At 43.5% G+C, this 14,483-nt stretch overlaps 1 protein-coding gene across 1 annotated transcript in view; it reads right to left on the reverse strand.

Annotated features, from left to right (window-relative positions):
- Positions 1-13,494, reverse strand: part of DMBX1 (diencephalon/mesencephalon homeobox 1) — a 33,675-nt gene extending 20,181 nt beyond the window's left edge. The window contains exon 1 of the mRNA XM_042464801.1: positions 13,329-13,494. The gene's annotated coding sequence lies outside the window, so the exon portion shown is untranslated. The remainder of the gene's footprint in view (positions 1-13,328) is intronic.
- Between the last annotated feature and the right edge of the window lie 989 nt (positions 13,495-14,483).

Here is a 14,483-nt window from a genome sequence, read left to right on the forward strand (position 1 = left end):
ACTACAGCTCTGAATATCCTCAACCAGAATTGTTGTATTGTGTACCTTTAAACATATGAATTAATAAGACATTTCTTATGATGGCTCTAAGGTGAACCAGTTTCTTCATTTTCTTGGCAACATTTGTTCAGAGAGGGATTGGCGTTGCCTTCCAGTGAGAGAATGTAACTAGCCCAAGGTCATAGAGTGGGTTTTCATGGCATGACCTGAACCCTGGTTTCCAGAGTTATCGCTTAATGCTCAAAACACTCTCATTAGCTATATCTTTTAACAAAGAGCATATTTAGAGCATACTTAGAGCAACATTGTTCCAGAAACAACAAGGCTGCATCCACACTGCATAAATAATCCAGTTTGACACCACTTTAACTGCCATGGCTCAGTGCTATGGCATTCTGGGAATTGTAGTTTGTTGTGGTACTAGAGCTCTGACAGAGAAGACTAAAAGTCTCACAAAACTACAGTTCTCAGAATTCCATAGCATTGAGCCATGGCAGATTACGGGGTGTCAAACTGGATTATTTCTGCAGTGCAGATGCAGCCTAAGTCACAATGTGTCTTTAGGAGAGTAAAATATAGCAGTCTGCACTAAAAAGGAGTATATACAATGCCATGATATTATAGAAACATACCTCTTTCCATCATCCGCTGAGCTGGTGACCAGCACTTCCTTATATACTGGTGAGGCAGAAGCATTTTGCTATAATCATATGATATAAACACCATAGAGAACCAGCAGTGGTTTAAGCATTGGATTATTACTCTGAACACCAGAGTTTGAATCCCAGCTCAGCTATGTAAACACATTGGCTGACCATGGGCAGGTCACACACTCTCAGCATCAGAGGATAGCAATGGCAAACTCCCTCTGAAGAAACTTGCCAAGAAAACCCCATGATAGGTTCACCTTAGGGCCACTATAAGTCAGAAATTACTTGAAGGCACACAGCAACATGTAATAAACACTCATACATGTATCTGCTTCTGCATGATGGAGAGCACCATGAAATAGTGACATTTTATATTAATTACATATGTGAAGCCCTTTTCATGTGCTTTAAATCTAAGCCTAGTGACTCAAGTCACTAAAAAAATAAAAAAATAAAAAAAAATTTTATGTACAGCGCTGTGTAAATTTACAGCGCTTTATAAATAAAGGTTAATAATAATAATAATAATAAATCAGCTATTAAGTCCATGCTTTAAAAAACAACAACCCAAAAACAGAGTTTTGGGTCAGGCTGTTGACTATTTAAAATATTATATTTTTCTTTAATTATCAAATAAGCCTTAAAAAGAAAGAAAATGCAATTCAGCTGTAAAAAAGGAAGCTACACATTGATTAAAATATTTTCAATACTTCAGAATCCCTCTTCAAAAATAATTGATATATTCTTTTTTTTCCTTTTTATTAATTTTTACCATATGTTCATATTAATATTTGAACCATAAGATCTGGAATTTTAAGAGCTACAAAACTGTGAGTTTGCTCCCTTTAAAAAGAAAAAAGCAAACAAAAATAAAACCTAAAGACTGACAGATTTGCTAAACAAGTGAAATTCAGGAGACACCTTTGAAAAGGAGGCCCATGAACAGAAGGCATATATTATTAATGTTTGCGCTATGTTGTCCTTATATATATTAGCAACATAGTCCATTACAGTTTTTAAAAGAACACCATTTGCTTGCAAAGCCTAGTAAGCAACACAAAGAACAACTAACTGAATGATAAATAGCTAAAGTTCAGCCATGTGTGGTTATGTTTCTTTGCACACAGCTTTGGGGACTTAACTTCAGGCAACTCATCTGGAACTTTCCTCCAGCAGTCATGTTCATGCAGATACATTTGCTTGTTTGCTGCTTGTTCGTGTTTGATCAATTTGATCCTGACTCTCACAGAACGTGCGGAGCTGCTATAGCCAGGAGTCGTCATTTTGGTTTGGACACTGTTGAATTTGTTTTTCTGGCTTTTGTTATGATGTGCTTGGTGTTTACGAGAGATTGATGACTCTAGGGACAAAACCCATTACAGTTATCCACAGGCTACAGAGACCAATGCCATGTTAAAAAGGAAAAAGAAAGTAAAAAGAAAGAAAAGAAAGAAAGAAAGAGTAAAAAATGCTCCAGGATTCTCCTGCCACTGTCCACTTCTTCTTACCCAGAAGGATCCTTCTTTTGAAATTGCTTCTGGGTACAGCAAGTAAGCATGGGAAACTAATATTGTGACAGATAAGTATCACAGTACGCAAAGTGGACAGAAGCTTGCTCTGTCAAGTAGTAACTGCATCTTCTTACATGATACTGGCATTGTGTGACTACATTCATATATGCCAACTCACACTCAAAGGACAACAGCTGCATACACAGCCACAAAATATGCTATAAAGCGCACAATCAGAAATTGATAAATTGTGTGCAAGAATACAGGTGCTGTAGGAAGAAATTGGCAAAACCACCTCTGGGTAGTCCTTGCTTAAGAAAACCCTATGAAATTCATGGGGTTGCCCTAAGCTGACAGACAACTTGAGGGCACATATGCACATGTAATAATAATAATAATAATAATAATAATAATAATAATAATAATAATAATAAGTAAGAAAGACTAGGCAAATACATCTTGTATACAGCATTGTGTATTTTCCTATATAATGGAATTACTTCTATACATGAACCTCAGTATTTACCATTTAGCACACTGTCATCTGGCCATTCAGAATTGAGCAATATTTGCTTTCCTGCCCATGTTTCTATTTGTGAATTTGCAGTTTGTGGAACTTGTGGTGGTGCTTTCACAAATGTCTGAGTAAACAAGGCCCAGAAGGAGACTAGATTTTCTGGAATATTTTTACACTACTCTAAAGGCAAGTTATCAGAGGCAGTCAGAGATTAGTAGACATCCATTTACATGACAAAGCAGAAGCACATGTTACCTTTCTCAACTACACTCATACCTCAACATGAGAAGGGACACTTCTCTTTGGAAAAATCAGGGGGCACCTCTCCAACTGCTCTGCCCACAGGCAAAAGGTAATTTTTCTGCCTTCTGGCTCTGTTCCAGCCCAGCAGAGACTTTTATATAAGGAGCTGCTATCTGGAAAGTGTCCCCCTTTAGTTGGTTGCCTAAGAGGCAACAGCGCTATGTGAGGTTACTTACTACTGACATTTTGGGGAGACTTTTCTCTCTAGGCAGGGGAAGGATGTGTTGAGGTTTTGAATTGCTTAGTTCATTTTAAAGATGAGAGGTCATTAGAGATTAATGAGCCACCACTGTTTTCATCCCCAACCCCCATGGCTGAAAGGCAGCATAGAAATAAACAGCAATACTCCAAAACGTAATACCCAAATATTTTATAGAAAGTAGTAAACCCACTGGGTGACCATGGGCAAGTCAGACTTTCTCAGGCTCAGAGGAAGGCAAAGGCAAGCCCCCTTCTTGCCAAACAAAATCCTTGAGACAGGGTCACCTTAGGGTCACCATATGACGCATAATAACAAAGAGTGTGGGTGTGTGTGTGTATCCCCTTACATAAACTCAAGGCAATACATATGGGTCTTCTCCTCCTCTCAACTTTCTCCTCACAATAACTATATTGAGTTGGATCAATCTGACAGAGATCTCTCTTAGAATCAGGTTCTTCCCGCTTCCAATCCAGAATTCTAACTATTGTATGATCTTGGAGTTTTTCTTGTGTCACATGACTTCATCTGTATGAATCCCACAAGGTACCCTAAATGTAAGTCAATTTCTTTGTGCAAAAATGTAATGTTATTATGATCAACAAGAAATCCTGCCAAGACTGTCATCTCATAATCTACAGCTGGTCAAGATTTCCTTCAGCTACATTCTGCCACTCAAAGATGTGTAAACCGTAATGTCATTGGATGTAATTGTTATCCTTTTCATTGTAAAGGCACTTATGTAAATAAGCAAGACTCTATCTAACCCAAGAGTGGAATTCATGTGGCCCTGAAAACTGGACTGTTGAACTACATCCCTGAGCAATTCTCACCATTGGCAATGCTGCCTAGGGCTGATGGGACATGCAGTCCAATCATATCTGGAGAGTGACATGATTCCCAACTCTGATCTAAGCCTTCTCCAATTTGAGCCCCTCCATAGGAGTTGACTGATAACCCATTATTCCCAGATATTGTGGTCTAATGGACAACATAGTCTGGGGATAGTTAGAGTTGCCTTCCAACACATATGTAGGGGTCTTTTTACCTGTTTGTGGCATACATTTAACACTTAGGGTATTTTTTTTTTAAATGTGGAAAAAGGAGTTCTTGCCAAATGGGAGTATTATGCCATACTGTCCAAGGTTCAGCAAAAAGAAGCAGGGAGAGCCATTCTTTTATTTGAAAGGAGATTTATCAGTGCCATCTCAAAACACTTTGCTGCCTGAAGCACATCTTAAAAGCCCCCCCCCCATCCTGCCAATGGTTGAAAAAGACTTGCTGCACCATTCAGATATCAATTCCTGCTTTCATTTACCTTTGATTCTGCACTTCCCTCCACACCCTGCAGCCTGAGAAAGATGCTTAGAGTAATATAATGTGTTGTTGTTGTTGTTGTGTGCCTTCAAGTCCTTTCCAACTTATGGCAAGCCTATCATGAGGTTTTCTTGGCAAGTTTTATCAGAGGTGGTTTGCCATTGCCATCCTCTGAGGCGGAGAGTGTGTGACTTGGCCAAGGTCACCCAGTGGGTTTACATGGCCGAGCCAGAATTTGAACTCTGATCTCCAGCATCATAGTCCAATGCTCAAACCACACCATCGCACTGACTGTCTAGTAGTATAATAGGAAAGCACAAAATGCCTGGACTGTCTATTTTTAAAAGCCAATTCCTGTCCTCTTTCTTTTTTTCTGCTCCAGTTCTGATGCTATGGCTATACCTGTGCTGACTGTCTCATCACACTTTATTCCCAGAGGAGGATGGGGTCTCAACAGCAGTGGTGCAGTGAATCTGTTCTGGGGTTTTGTCCAAACCTGAAAAGCACTATCCTTGCACCAATAGGCTCAGTACCTTGTATAACACCTATAGATGTGGGTATAAAACCTAGTGAAATGTTCACTGCTCCATGGACACCACCGCTATCTGTCCCCATTGCTCTCCCCGTCCCTCACCCACTGCCTCACCCACAGTAATAAAAGAGTCCCAGTTTCAAACACTTGAATACACCAGCGAGACTGTGAAAACCAGTTCTGGGTTAGCAAAGAATGGGCAGATAGGTAGGCAGGCAGGCAAACTGTTGGAATTATCACTTTCTTGAGAACCGCTAGAAACTGCTGTGTCCCAACACAAGCTCTTAATTCAGTAAGTTTTACAATCCCCTTTCCATACCACCTCAAAAGAAGCAAGCCCCAGACATTTACCTGGTTGGCTTTTAACTTTTAACTTGTGAATTGTGTCAGTTTGTTTGTTTGTTTGTTTCAAATGTTATTGTTTCATTAAGCTATACTCGTGTGTTAATAGTTTTCATCTCACTACAAAAGCTGCTTTGGAAGATTTTTTTTTTAAAGTTGAAAGGCATCCTCTTAGTTCAAGTAGAAAAGGGAAAAAGAAGGAAAGGATTCCAAAGTAATTCAGTACAGGACTGCAACTTTAGACATACAATGAAGGAAAAGGATAAAAAAAATATTGAAAGGGTATAGTGAGAGCCTGAATGGTGTAGTGGTTCAGATATTAGACTAGAACCCTAGAGATCAGGGTTCAAATCCCTGCTCAGCCATGGACACCACTGGGAGACCTTGGGCAAGTCACAGTCTCTCAGCCTCAGAGGAAGGCAACACATGGACCCCTTGTGAACAAATTTGGCCAGGAAAACCCCGTGATAAGAGTCACACCTTAGAGTTGCCATAAGTTGGGAAATGACTAGCAGGCACACATCAACAACAGCTGGAAGCAGCCAGTGTGGTGTAGTGGTTTGAGTGTAGGGGGTACGGCCAATGGAAACTTCCTTGGCAAAGTGAAGCCAAAGGCTTCCATGGCCAGTGGCATCCATAGTTTTCTGTAGGTTTTTCGGGCGATGTGGCCATGTTCTAGAAGAGTTTATCCCTGACGTTTTAGAGAAGATGCCAGCCACAGATGCTGGCAAAACGTCAGGAATAAACTCTTCTAGAACATGGCCACATCGCCCGAAAAACCCAGAGAAAACTCTCCTTGGGAAAGTCACACTCTCTCATCCTCAGAGGAAGTTAATGGCAAACCCCCACAAATCTTGCCAAGAAACCTCCAGGAAAAGGGTCACGTTAGGTGACTTAAAGGCACATAACAACAACAAACAGACAACTGGACTATATATTAAACTAAAAAAGCAATAGTCCCTTCCCATCCAGGGATTTTGTACAACTAGAATAATCAATTTCCAATCTTATCCATCCACCAGCTCTTCTTAACTTTGCCCAAACTGACTAAAAACCAAATACGCATCTCCTTTCCCACCGTTTACTATTTTCGCTGGTTCCAACGACAGCAGGGCCAATCCCTCTGAGCAAAGGGAAAGGGGGAAAGAGCTGGGCTTGCCTTGAGGGAAGCCAGGGGCTACTTCCAGACAAAACTGTTATCCATTAACATCCAATTATCACTTGGTCCAAGCCATTAATTATAAATCAGCCTCCTAATTGGGATAATTAGCTCTCCGCTGCTTAATGTAGTGTGACTGATGCGTTTGGAGAGAATGTAATCACTCCATTTGTTTAGCTTTAGGAGAACAATATCAAATTCGTATGCTTTAATTTCAGCTCCGCTTCTCCCGATGGCATTGAAGAGCACTTTGTGGGTTCAGTTTAATTGTTTGGGAGTCAGGCCACTAAGGACCCTAAGTCAGTTCTCTCCAGAAAGACTAAATAACCCCACGGGAGAAAGATTTCCCGCCAGGATCTTAAAAGCAAGAGCAGCTGAACAGCTGTATTGCAAATATTCATCTTGAGCATCTCTCCCTCGGTGGATCTGGCACAGGAGAGGAAGGCGGGCGGATTTGGTTGGTCCAAAAGCAGCCCCTACTTGCCTTTTTATTGCTTAAGTCATACTCGATCTTTTACTTTCTCTTCTCATCTCCCCTTTGTTGTTCGGCTGCTATTTGTTTCAACAAAGTAATGGGAGGAAAAGCAGCTTTATAAAGACAGTAAGAAATATGAATTAGTGTTGGATCTTTTGCTTCACTTTCCAGATAAAGAACTTCGAAATTCTTATATTTTCTGTTGTGGATATAATAATAATAATAATAAATTTTATTTATATCCCGCCCTTCCATGGGTATGATCAGGGCGGCGTACAAAATATAAAAGACATTACAATACAAGTTAAAATCCAATAATCAGTTAAAAACATTACTACAAAACAGGAACAGGAAAACAATAAAATAGAAAAATCACATGGCGGGGCAGAAGAAAATAAGAATTAAACATCAATCCAGGGTCAAAAGAGGAAGGAGGGGAAAAGGGGCAGGAAAATAAATGAACAAATTAAGGATATATAATGCCCAGTGCTGAGTCCATATCTCTCTCTCTCTCTCTCTCTCTCTTTTTCTTGGTGTCTGAAGGATTATAGCAAGTTGGCTAAGAGCTCCTAGTAACTCTCAAACCTACAGTTGAACCAAAACACAGTTAATTTCTTCCTGTCATTTCGAGATTTGGCATCGGATAGTGATGATGAGGAGGAGGATTCATGTTATTTTTTAAAACTTTTGTATGTTTTAATCTTAATTTTATATTGGTTTAACTAGGTTATTTTGAATGTTTTCCCCTCACCCCCCCAAATGTTTGCTTTTTAATCTCGTGAGCCGTCTTTTAGGGAGAAAGGAGGCATAAAAATGAAATAATAAATTATTATTATTATTAGAAAAAGCCTTTGGACTTCCGCTCCGCTCTGGGCCCCACGACAAACTCCAACTCCCAGAATTCCATAGCCTTGAGCCAGAAAGAGTTAAAGCTGTACCAAACCGGGTTATTTCTCCAATGTGTATGCAGACGATGTCTGGAGGATAGGCGATTGGGGGGGGGGGAAAAAAAGGGAAAACATTATTTCCCCCCTTTCCTCAACTTGATGTTTCATTAATGAGGGCTGCTGAGAAAGCCGCCTTTAGCTGCGGGACATGATTAGATATTTATTACTGTCATTTACATGGAAAATTTGAAGAGCCAACCGAGTGGAACCCAAAGGGAGTGGGGTGACCCACATATACACACACACACTCACACACACACACGCGGCGTAAAAGCTCAAGGAAGGGGTCCTGGTGTCGTTACCGGAGCAGCTGGGACGAAGTGACAGGAACAGCGGGGAAGTCCCGCGGACAAAATAAATGGAGCAGACAATTAAAGCGGAACGAAAGCGCCCTACGGATAAATGGTGTGGACCGAGGCGTTGCGAAACTGCTCATCCCACTCAAAGAAATGGGAACTGTGTGCGCGGGTTAGCATGCCACTCCGCCAGATGTTTTTCTCTCGCTTTCAAAATCTTGTTCAAAAAGCACACATACACGCACCGCAAACTTTTAAAAACTTGAGCTGCAGCCCAAGGGTCCTTTAGAGGCTTTTAAAGTCCTTCTCTCTAAGGCTTTATAGGATTTTAAGTCCTACACCTAACTTACCCAGAAATAAAAAGCCTTGTTGACTCCAACGCAAGCTTTCGAGACGCACAGGATTCTTCGGTGAATGGATAAATAAAAACCTGTAGAGAAGGAGGATGCGAATCGCGTAGGTTTGAGAGTGATTCCCAAACACTGGTCTTCCAAGTGTTTTGGACTTTAACTCCCAGAATCCTTGTCCATCGGCCGCGATGGCTGAGGCTTCTGGGAGCTAACGTCCAAAACAGCTGGAAGACCCAAGATTAGGAACCACCGCGATGGAGGTTCCTAATGGCGATTGGGGATTTGCCCTCAACCTCTGCTTTTCTAGGAGAAGAGGGCCTGTTATTTTTGGACCTGGCCCCTTGCAAAGGAAATAATAACCACGTTTCCTTCCAAGTTTACAGAACTTCGGCTGTAAACCTCAACTGGAAGATTGTGAAGGATGCGGTAAAGACCAAAAAAACCACAGCTTCGGGGAAAGAGAGGACAAACCCGATAGAAAAATGGGTAGGAGAGTTCTTTCCGCACATTTCACATTTCACATCTAAACGAAATGAAAGAAGGGATTTTAAAAATGTATCCTGTTGAATGAAGATGGGGAGAAGGGCGGCGCGAAAAGTTAACGACAGAGACGCTCACTTTACACAAATAATCTTACTGAAACATTACGCTACATGTAAAAAAACCAAACTAATACATATAGTATCCTGACACATACTAATATATATATACACACACTTAAACAAAACTCTGGGTTCGGGATTAGAGTTGTGTCCTATAAAACTACGGAACAACAATGAAATCGGTTTGTAATCAAATGCCTCGGCTTAAGTGGGCTAGGGGCAAACCTTTCCCCCCTCGATCTCCAAATAATGATATCACAACCTTCCCTTTTTTTCGTTTGGGAAGTCTTAAAGGTATCACAGTTAGTGTAAAAGTCAACTATATTCGTAAGAAGAAAAAAAAATCGCTACAGCTGTTGAGCATATATATATATATATATATATATATATATATATATATATATATATAGTGTGTGTGTATCAGGATCGCATCCTAAGCATCGGAAGACCTTTCTTTTTCATTGACTAATTGTAGAATGCAGGAAAAGATATATTTCTGTGCATATATATATATATATATACATACACCTGCATTCCAGAATTAGTCAATGGAAAAGAAAGGTCTTCCGTTGCTTAGGATGCGACCCTGACACCTATTTTCTGGAAAAACAAACTCCTGCTGAAGTCTGCAGGGCTTGCTTCGTTTTGGGGATGGCTGAGCTGGGAACAGACCGAGTTTTGAGAACCGTGTAAAAAATACAGTAGTCTCAAAGCAACCAAAGGGCTTACTCGCAGGTAAATTGTTCGTTGTTGTGCGCTTCCAAGTCGATTCCGACTTATAGCAATGCTAAAGTGAACCTATCCTGGAGTTTTCTTGGCAAGCTTCTTCGGTGTGTGTGTGTGTGTGTGTGTGGTTTGCCATGGCCATCCTCTGAGGCTGAGAGAGTGTGACTTGCCCAAAGTCATCCCGTGGGTTCCTATGGCCGAGCCAGGATTCAAACCCTAGTTTCCAGTCATAGTCCAACCCTCAAACTACTACACCAGGCTGCCACATTTACATTCAATAAATGTGTTTGTGTTTATGCATGTTTTTCTGCATTTTTCTAACTTTTGGGAGGTCCCCCCACGCACTTGAAAACTATTTCCAAACTTTCTCCCAAATCTTCATTGGGGCATTGCTTTAACTAATCGGGGAAAGAAACGAATCGCCAAGCCTAAACTACTTGTTGAGCCACTGGATAAACCAGTGATGGACAAACCAGGACGCCTTTATATTTGAAAGCCCCGTTGTCGTTTTTATATCTGAAGTTGCTTGAAAACGCAACTTCTCTCAGCTGTTCGAAGAATAACAAAGTTCTGGTTACAAACAGCTTTTTTAATAATCCTATGGCTGCATTGGCACTGCAGAAATAATCCAGTTTGATACCACTTTAACAGCCACGGCTCAGTGCTACGGAATTCTAGGAACTGTATTTTTGTGAGACATTTAGCCTTCTCTGTCAGAGAGCTCTGGTGCCACAGCAAACTACACTTCCCAGAACTCCATAGTATTGAGCCATGGTAGTTAAAGTGGTGTCAAACTGGATTATTTCTGCAGGGTGTTTTGGACCATGGATTTCCGAACCGAGTGTGTTCAGATAGTCTCAACCAGAGTAGACCCATCGAACCAACGGGATTTACTTAAGTCATCCTTTATCATTCATTCATTGATTCAGGAATTTATTCCATGTGTCTACTCCAGTTAGGAGCAGCAACTGGCCAGGCTGCATCCACACTGGAGAAATAACCCGGTTTGGCCCCGCTTTAACACTTTTCTGGCTCAAGGCTATGGAATTCTGGGAGTTGGAGTTTGTTGTGGGGCCCAGAGCGGAGCTCCCACCGAGTCTGGTACTTTGGGAGCAGGACTGCTAGGTTTCCAAAATGGCATTAAGTGACAACCCAAATTCCTGAGGGCGAGGAAGAAGCTGTCAACAAGCCTGCGTGCCACCTCTAAGCCAAATGAATCCAGTACTGTATTCGGATTTATCTTAGCCATATATAAACTCAGCGCAACGATCGCATTCATAAATTACCTGGTGCGCAGGTTTCTACCTTTATGAAGGACCCACATCCTAAAATATATATAAAAAAGAAGCTTTCCAGATTAAATTGTTCCTTATAGGTCCAAAACACACTGCAGAAGTAATCCAGTTTGAGACTGCTTTAACCTCCCTGGCTCAGTGGTAGGGAATCCTGGGACATTGCGAGACATGTTAGCCTTCTCTGTCAGAGAGATCGGGTGCCACAGTAAACTACAATCCGCAGGATTTCATAGCACTGGGCCAGGGCAGTTAAAGCAGTCTCAAACTGGATTATTTCTGCACTGCGTTTTGGGGGCCATAGGGAGGTTGCTCAGCCCCCAAACAGCGCTTTAAACGGATTGACATTCAGGGCCGGGGAAGGGTCCCTCGAGGGCATTTAGTCGTGCCTCTCACCTTTGCAGCCGCGGTCCCCAGGGCTTTCAGTTCCCTTTCCCTGGGATAAGAAGACCCCAAAAGTGAACTCTCCTGGCCTTCAGCTGCTGGGGGAATATTTTCTTTGGCTTGAAATCTCATCCCGGTGCTTTTCCCGGCCCCTCTTTCCCTCTCCGCCTGGAGGCTCCTGGGGCTGTTTAGCTTATTAAAACATCATTATGGAAATAGGGGTGAAATTTACCATCTCGATGCCTGAATAGGGAAACCACGGAGGCCCCTCCGGCCAGCGATTTGGGATGCGCGGAGCAGACGGAGGGCGGGAGCATTTTAAGAGGAAATAAAGAAAGATACATTTTGTTAAAATGATCACAAAAAAGCCCCGAGACCAAACTTGGACGTCCTCCTCCACTTTCCCTTCATAACGCTTCTGTAGCTTGATCCACACTGGAGGAATAATCCGATTTGACCCATCTTTGTGCCACAAACAAACGACAATTCCCACAATTCCATATCATGGAGCCATGGAACTTAAAGCGGGGTCAAAATGGATCATTTCCCCAGTGCGAACAAGTTGGGGGAATCGAACATGATTATTTAAAACCTCGTCGCCGCCTCGCTAAAGGGGAGGGAAAACACACATTATAATTAACATCTTTCAAATCTATCGAATCTGGGCGCCGGGATTTAATTTGATTTTATTTCTCTCCCTGGAACCCATCTGCTAAAAATGATCTCTTCTTTTGGATTTGCCTCTTTTTCAATAAAGAGGGGAAAGGGGACGGAAAACAACATTTAGAGGGATGGCTAATGTTTTCCAAACGGAACCAAACCAGAAAGAAGGGAGCACAGGGGAAAAGAACGAAAGAAAGCAGTCTGGCTGGAAGAGTCACGGCCGAATCGGAAAGGCTGCCTCATCCCTGCGTCTACACGATAGAAATCTTTTAGTCTGACGCCACTTTGAAACCTGGAGTTTGCTATAATGCCTCTGAGGACGGAGGCTCAAGTCTAGGAAAAACTCATGCTCTCACCTTCTCTCTTCCAAAGGTGCGGCAAGATGCCTTTGCAGACTGGGATTTGTAGTTTCCCAAGCTCCCCCCAGGGAACCGGGGCCCTCGCCAAACTACAGATCCCAGGATGCCGTAGCCATGGAGCCAAGGCTGTTCAAGCAGGGATCAAACGGCATTAATGCATTTCTATGTACTACAGCGGAGACTCAGCAAGCGAAAGAGTCATCGGCTTCAGCGTCGGCCTACAGCCGGGCTCGGCTCTTCCAAAGGCATTGGGTGACTTGGGGGCGAGTCACACTCTCTCAGCCTCAGAGGACGGCAAACAGCAGCTGAAGAACCCTTGCCAAGACAACCCCTCCGCCTAAGTCGGAAAGGACGCGGAGGCGCCAGCGTTACGTAGCAAGTCTGGAAACTTTCCGGAGGAGCAAGCAATTAATCATCATCATCATCATCATATGAAAATTTATTTCGTCCATTAGATGGAGGCGGCTTACTTCAATTAAAAAAACATATAACGTAATCAGATAAACCCCATTACAGTATTTCCCTTCCTTAAAACAAGTCTACACCATTACGAGGCAGCAAGCATGATCAAATTAAGATGAAATTGCATCCGCACTGTGGGACTGACCCGCTTTCACCGCGGAGGGCGTTGTGGGAGCCCTTTCCCCACCCCAAGAGCAGCCCAAAGGGAAGACACCCCTCTTCTTCCTCCTCCTCCTCCTCACCTTCCTCCGCTGCTCCTCTCCCTGGGCGCCTTCTTTCTGGGCAAAGTTTGGGGTCGCTGGGCGGCTTGTTCCTGTCAGACGTTTGGGCCAAAAAGGTAGGAGGGGAGGCTACCTTTCCAGCTGGGGCTGAGAGAAGGGGGTCGCCTTGGGGGGAGTGGGCCTCTGAGGGCAGCAGGGGAGGGAAAAAAGACGCCAAAGTCCCCTCACAGCGAGGAATGGGGAGCCAAGCTCGGCCTCCCTGCGGCCACCTCCGACCCCCGCCCCACTCTCTTCCCAGCTGCCACCGAACTGGGGGAGGAGGAGGCAGGGAGGAGTTTTAAAAGGCGCTTCCCACCGAGCCAGGCTCTCCCCCCCAGACACGCTGCCATTGGCCCTGCCGCCTGTCAATCACGCCGCGACCCTCCCCTCCTCTTCTTCCTCCTCCTCCTATTGGGTCTCTTTCAGGGGAGGGGACCTTTGCTTCTACCTTTCTTGATATTGAGCCCAGTCAGGTGTCCAAGTCTCTCATTGGCAGGTCAGGGCTGGCGGGTGAAAGGAAGGCAGAGGGGAAGCCCAGCTGGAAACTGAGGAGACTTAAGGGCTCCCATGTTGGCCTCTTCTTGGTCTTCTGGGAAAGTGTGTGTGTGTGTGTGTGTGGTGGGTGCCTTCAAGCCCTTTCCCAAAAGGGGTTTCGGGGGCCAGTTTCTTCAGAAAAGGTTGGCCCTGGCCTTCCCCTCACAGGGCTGAGGCTGAGAGAGTGTGACTCGCCCAAGGGCACCCAGTGACTTTCCATGGCCGAGACTTTGGTCTCCAGAGTCCTAGTCTAACACACAGACAACAACGTTTCTCTTTGGAAAGATAGGCACTGTTTTATGTCACACACACTCCCACAAAGAGGGCTTCTTCCCAAGCTTCCCCACTTTCGACCCCCCTCTGAAGGGGTTTTCCTGACCCCACATCACGGGGGCCTGGGCCACCTCTCTTGGAAAAGGCCCCTGGGGCTGCATCCACACTGGAGAAATAACCCGATTTGGCACCGCTTTAAGTGCCCTGGCTCAAGGCTATGGAATTGCGGGAGTTAGAGTGTGTTGCAGGGCCCAGAGCAGAGACACCTTCGTGCTTGAACACGCTTTGAGTCTCTATTGAGCGTCCAGATTCATTTAAACCCAAGGTTGC

This window comes from Sceloporus undulatus, chromosome 4 (assembly GCF_019175285.1).
Source record: "Sceloporus undulatus isolate JIND9_A2432 ecotype Alabama chromosome 4, SceUnd_v1.1, whole genome shotgun sequence".
NCBI classification, from domain to species: Eukaryota; Metazoa; Chordata; class Lepidosauria; order Squamata; family Phrynosomatidae; genus Sceloporus; species Sceloporus undulatus.